This window comes from Phoenix dactylifera, chromosome 15, assembly GCF_051530095.1.
Source record: "Phoenix dactylifera cultivar Ajwa chromosome 15, Ajwa_hap1_PhDact_Kaust_v1.1, whole genome shotgun sequence".
Classification (NCBI taxonomy): Eukaryota; Viridiplantae; Streptophyta; class Magnoliopsida; order Arecales; family Arecaceae; genus Phoenix; species Phoenix dactylifera.
Window position 1 is genome coordinate 1,365,001 of NC_143204.1, and position 7,113 is coordinate 1,372,113.

Genomic DNA, 7,113 nt, shown 5'->3' on the forward strand with positions numbered 1-7,113 from the left:
AATTAGATCGCTTGTTTTTAATTAACTACAACTAAGAAGAGATAGAAAAATATTTCTATCGGTGGACATTCAAAGTGCAAATTGATATCTTTGCATCAATGATCAGTTGTAAAATTCCGATGGTGGATGTTGACTTAGACCAAGATTTGTTCTTTTGATTGATTTCAATACTTAAATCTGAATTCTTCTTTAGTTGTTTTATTATTTTCATTATACTCAAACCCCCCTCCGTCCTTGTTCAAGTTGCATAAAACTAGGCTAGATACTCTCCGTGGGAACGATCCTTACTCGCACTACTACATATATATTTTTAGAAGTATAGGTTTTATTTTTGGTTGCCTACGACAGCACACCAATACTCTAGATAATTGCTTGTTAATCATCAAAATAACACTATCATCCTCAATCTCCCCCTTTTTGATGATTACAAAATAAAGAGTATAAGTCTATTGATACTTGTCTTTAAAATCAGTTTATAAAAGGGATTAAATTGCTGAATTTCAGCTTTTCATATATACTTGTGAAATCTCCCCCTATATCATTCAAATGTTGCCAATTTGACTTTTTGAATTGCTCCCCCTTTCATTTATAATTCATTAGCAATGAAACTTCAAAAATTGGAGATAAACTCTGAGTTTCAGGTTATGTATCGGGGTGCGAGATGTGCGTGCCAAATTCTGAATTTATATGTGCCAAATTCTGAACTTTGATGGAAATTTTTGATTTAGTCAATTTCATTGTTACAAATTGCTCCCCCCTAGATGTATAAGCTTTCTTATATGATTTTCAATTTGTTTGCCCATTTATTTCTCTTTTCTTTACATAACTTTTATCTTTATTTCTCCCCTTTTTGTTATATTTCTTTACTTCTCCCAAAATTAATACTCTTTCTTTACTTCTTAAATAAAATACTCTTTCTTTACTTAAAGTGAATACTCTTTCTTTTCTTAATACTCTTTCTTTTCTTAAATACTCTTTCTTTTCTTCTCCCCCTTTTTGTTATCATCAAAAATATATATATGGGAAAAGATGCAATAAATAATAAACTTCAAACTTCATTGATCAAAATAGGAACATTTTCATATATTCATGTCAAAAACAAAGACAGATACAATGTTCCTTAATCAAGATTTAAAGATACATAAGATAAAAACAAGATACATAGGAGAAAAGCAACATACATGTGAGAACTAGATATCTAGCCTAGGCTCTAAACATAGACGCTAAGATCAGCCTAGGGGGAATCTAATGGCTGGGATCTAGTCCTCATCCTCCTAGCATACGTGGCGAGGGGAGGTCGAGCCTGGTGAGACTGTGTCTGGCGTGGAGCACAACGAGCGGGATGACTCTGTGCCGATATTTCTGACTCAGCAGCCTGTGGCACAGACGGTCCATGTGTCTCTCTCTCTCTCTCCGGAGTGCTCCTATCTGCTGCCTCAGATCACTGATCTCAGCAGACATGACATCCAACCGGGCGTCCAATCGGCTCGTGAGCCCGTCAGTAATAGTCCTCGCCTGAGCTGTCATGAGCTCTGTCATCCTGCTCCAGAAGTCATCCGTATCTGTCGGAGGAGCGGATGACGATGGTCCAGCCTCTGAGGGTACAGTAGGATGATCCATAGGCTCCTCATCCTCATCCTCTGGTGCCTCTCCCTCTGGTGCCTCACCCTGAATGCCTGCACCGGTGTGAATCCACTGCCCGTTCACTTTCGCATATCCCATGCGTATGAGTGTCCGTGCAGTGTACGTGTCCGTGTGATGCAGACTCTTGGATGCCTCCTCCTCAAGAGGTAAACCATGCTGACGGAAGATCAATGTAAGTATCATACCATAAGGTAGTGATACCCTGTTGCTGCACATCACCTTCCTCATCTGCCTTAATATCATAGCCGGAAGATTTAGAGGAGTCCCCCGAATCATGCACTCCATAACTGCTAGATCTCGCTCTGAGATGAGATCAAATCTCCCGGTCTTCGGAAATAAAATCCTATTTATCATATTGAGCAATAACCTCATCTCAGCGGAAAGAGAACTAGCTATTACCTTCTGAGAAAAATCGAAGTTCTCGTTTTCCATGATCAATTGCAGAGCTCTCATTTTGTCTTCTGGCCTCTCCGGAGTGGCTCCTATGCAGGGTAGGTGTAGTAACTCACTCAAGCTCTCCTCGGATACACGGATCCGAACCCCTCGAACTTCCGACACAAGCCCTCCCATACCAGTCTTGAGGAAGGCATAGAACTCTTGTACCAACCCGGGGTAGATGACCACATCTAGGGAGCAAAGATACTCCCAACCTTGTCTTTGGATCCATTCCCAAATCCGAAACCCTTCTTGATTGAAAAACTCCGAATGGATCCTTCTTCCGGTAGTAACCGGCCTCCCCGCAAATCTTGCAAGGATCACTGAGGGGGAAGGAGGAGGAGGGACCTCCGCACGTGCCTCACGTCTTGGAGACACGGGAGAAGGCTCGGTAGGGTGCCTTTCCTCTTGTTGGACCCGGGTCACTCTTCCGGATCTCTTGGCTACGGCTCGTTTGGGTCCCATTTCTCCAAGATCCTTAGGAAATCTACTGTTTGGAGGAGTTTAGTGGAGATTGGAGAGTGGGGGCTAGTCTTTTCGGAAGAAGACAAAGGGCAAACAGTGCCCTAGATGTGCTCTCGGGCCCCCTTTTAACAGTGGGGTCCCGACGTTGGGTCGACTCAAGATTTTTCTTGGGTCGACTCAACGTTGGGTCGACCCATGTTCTGGGTTGGGTCGACCCAAGTGCAGAAATTTTCTTTTCTCTTCCTTTTTGCTTCTAAAAAGTTTTTCTTGCTTCCAATCCTTATAAACTCTTTATGGAACAATGATACATGAGTAAGAAATCTATAGATAACAAATTTGACTCATGTTTCATGGGATTTTTGAAATTAGAGGAATGTATCATGAGACTACTATCTCCCTTTTATATTTCTTTAATAAAAAGGATCACATATGCCTAATTCCCTCCTGAGCATACAGAATCTATCTTCACTCAATGGTTTGGTAAATATGTCGGCCAATTATTTTTCCGTGCATATATGCTCAATACATACATTTCCATTTTGCACATGATCCCTAATAAAATGGTACCTTATTTCTATGTGTTTGGCTTTAGAGTGCTGAACTGGATTTTTAGTGAGATTGATAGCACTAGTATTATCACACTTAATAGGAATATTATCTAGTTTGACTCCATAGTCCTCTAGTTGTTGCTTGAGCCATAATACTTGAGCACAACAACTACCAGCAGCTATGTATTCAGCTTCAGCTGTGGACAGTGCCACTGAGTTCTGCTTCTTACTAAACCATGATACTAAGTTATTTCCTAAGAATTGACATGTGCCACTTGTGCTCTTCCTATCTAACTTGCATCCAGCAAAGTCAGCATCTGAATATGCAAGCAAATCTAGACAGGAGTCTCTCGAGTACCATAATCCAATGGTGGTAGTTCCTCTTAAGTATCTAAGGATTCTCTTAACAGCACTTAAATGTGACTCCTTAGGATCCGATTGGTATCTAGCACATATCCCTACACTAAATACAATGTCGGGTCTACTAGCAGTAAGATAGAGCAAGGATCCAATTAGTCCTCTATAGAGCTTAATATCAACACTTTTCTCTTTTTCATCTTTGTCTAGCTTACTAGTAGGATTCATTGGAGTGCCAATTCCCTTATGATTTTCATTCCCAAACTTCTTCAGTATTTCCTTTGTATACTTAGTTTGATGAATGAAAATGCCTTCTTTGGTTTGTTTGATTTGTAATCCTAGAAAGAAGCTTAGTTCTCCCATCAAACTCATCTCAAATTCTCCATGCATTAAATCAGCGAATTCTTTGCATAGAGTATCATTAGTGGCACCAAAGATTATGTCATCTACATATATTTGCACCACTAATAGATTTTTGTCCTTTCTTTTGATGAATAAAGTTTTATCTACATTTCCTCTACAAAAATCATTTTCAAGCAGAAATTTACTTAGTCGATCATACCAAGCCCTAGGTGCTTGCTTTAATCCATATAATGCCTTATGTAGTTTAAACACATGATTTGGCAATTCATGATTTTCAAATTCTGGAGGTTGTTCTACATATACTTCCTCCTCAATAATACCATTTAAGAATGCACTCTTCACATCCATTTGATATAATTTAAAATCCATGAAACATGCAAATGCCAGAAGCAATCTAATAGCCTCTAATCTAGCTACAGGAGCAAATGTCTCATCAAAATCTATTCCTTCTTCTTGATTGTATCCCTTAGCTACAAGTCTAGCCTTATTCCTTATAACTAATCCATTTTCATCTAATTTATTTCTAAATACCCATTTTGTTCCAATTACTGAATTATGCTTTGGTCTTTCAGTTAATGTCCATACATTACTTCTTTTAAATTGATTTAATTCCTCTTGCATGGCATTTATCCAGTTAGTATCTTTTTCAGCCTCTTCATAAGTTTTAGGTTCTAATTGTGAAACAAAAGCAAGATAATCATTTAAATTTCTAAAAGATGATCGAGTTCTTACCCCTTAAGATGGATCACCAATGATTAAATCTTTAGGATGTCCATGTGCATACCTCCATTCTTTTGGCACGTCTTGGGGTTGTGGTGGCACGCAATCATCTCCCTTATCTTGATTTGGCACGTCATCAATTTTCAACTTTTCAAAGTCGATAATTCCTGTATCATCATCAATAGTATTTTCTTTCCTAGCAGACTCACTATCAGACTCATCAAATATAATATTGACTGACTCTTCTACTACTAAGGTTCTTTTGTTGAATACTCTGTATGCCTTGCTAGATGTGGAGTATCCTAAGAAGATACCTTCATCTGACTTGGCATCAAATTTACTTAAGTCCTCCTTGCCATTATTTAAGATAAAACATCTACATCCAAACACTTTAAAATATTTTGCAGTTGGTTTCTTATTCTTCCAAAGTTCATAAGGAGTTTTCTTAGTTATAGGTCGTATTAAAACTCGATTTAGAATATGGCAAGAGGTGTTTATAGCTTCAGCCCAAAAGTACTTTGGAAGATTTGACTCGCACAACATTGTGCGTGCCATTTCTGCCAATGTCTTATTTTTTCTTTCAACAACCCCATTTTGTTGAGGCGTTCTAGGTGCTGAAAATTGATGTGATATTCCATTTTTAGTGCAAAATTCCTCGAAGTGTTGATTTTCAAATTCAGTACCATGATCACTTCGAATGGCTACTAAGGTGAGTTTCTTTTCATTTATGATTTTATTATATAGTTTCAAAAATTCTGAAAATGCTTCATTCTTATGTGCCAAAAATGAAACCCATGTATACCTTGAAAAATCATCAACAATAACTAGTCCATATTTCTTTCCTCCTAGACTTGTAGTTCTAGTAGGTCCAAATAAATCCATGTGTATGAGTTCAAATGGTCTAGTTGTTGATACTACGTTTTTCGATTTGAAAGATGACTTAGTTTGTTTTCCCAATGAACATGGTCCACACATTTTGTCCTTTTCAAAAATCAATTTTGGCACATCCTTTATTAATTCCTTCTTAACTAGTTTTGATATTAATTCCATACTAGCATGTCCTAATCTTCGATGCCAAAGCCAACTAGTTTCAATTTTCTTTTCTTCATTAGTAATTAAGCATAAACCATTTTTCTTGCCTAACTCATGAAGATCTACTAAGTAAATATTTCTTTGCCTTTGTCCTACAAGTACAATGCTATTATCTTTAGGATTTGTGATTATGCATACAGATGCTTCAAATGTAACTTTAAATCCTTTATCACAAAATTGACTTATGCTAAGAAGGTTATGTTTCAAACCCTTAACTAATAAAACATTTTCTATAAAAATAGATGGAGCAATGAAAATTTTACCCTTTTCAATGATATACCCTTTACCATTGTCTCCATAGGTCACTACTCCACCTTTCTTTGGTTCCAAGGTGACAAATTGATCTTCGTCACCGGTCATGTGTCTTGAACAGCCACTATCTAGATACCATCGTTTTTCCATTTTATCAGCTGCAAGACACACCTGCAATCAAGATCAAGAAGAACCTTTAGGTACCCAAGCTAAGTTGGATCCTTTAGGGTTAGTACTCCATGTTCCTTTTGGAACCCAAACTTTCTTGAATTTTATCTTTTGATTATTACTTGATCTGTTTTGACTAGACTTTCTAAAATTACATTCATATGCTCTATGTCCTATCTTATTACAACAATAACAAGTAATAATTTCCCTTTTAGCTTTTACAAAAATATTTTTTAAGAGTTTTTGTTTCCTATTTGTTCTATACCCTAAACCGGCCTTATCATATACAGCTTTTTGGCTATCAAGAATCAAGTTTAATTTGGTAGAACTAAGAGTAAATCTATCTACCAAAGACTTATATTTTTCAGCATCTTCTTTTAGCTTGACATTTTCAGCAATTAGATTTTTGGTTTCATTTTCAAGTTTCCTACTTAATATTTCATAGTTATGAGACAGTTTTATCTTATCTTTAATGAGAGATTGATTTTCTTCTTTTAGAGCTTTATTTTTATTAATTACTTTCTTATGTTCTTCCATGAGTTCTAAGAATGCATCATGCAATTCATCAACAGTAAAATCACAGTCAAGTTCAGAATCTACCTCATCGTCATTGGCCATATGACATATTTGGGCCATGTCTTGATGATCTTCGTCCTCCGAACTTGATTCCTCACTTTCACTCCAATCGGCCATAAAATTCTTCTTTTTCAACTTTCTTGCCATCCTCTTCAAATCTGGGCAATCTATCTTATAATGCCCGGGTTTGTTACACTCATAGCAAATGGGAGTCTCCTTTTCTTTTTCCTTATCCTTAACCTTTTCTTTGCTTGAGTTACCTTTAAGAAAGGGTTTCTTTTTATGGAACTTATTCTTACCTCTCATGAATCTTCTGAATTTTCTCCCAAGCACTGCCATCCCTTCTTCATCAATATCTTCATCATCATCTGAATCTTCCGATTCAGTTTGTTGTCTAGGGGTGGTAGTCTTTAGGGCAATGGGTTTTCTTCTCTTGACCTCATCTTCTGAATTTTGCCTCATTGTCAACTCATGGGTCATGAGAGATCCTAGG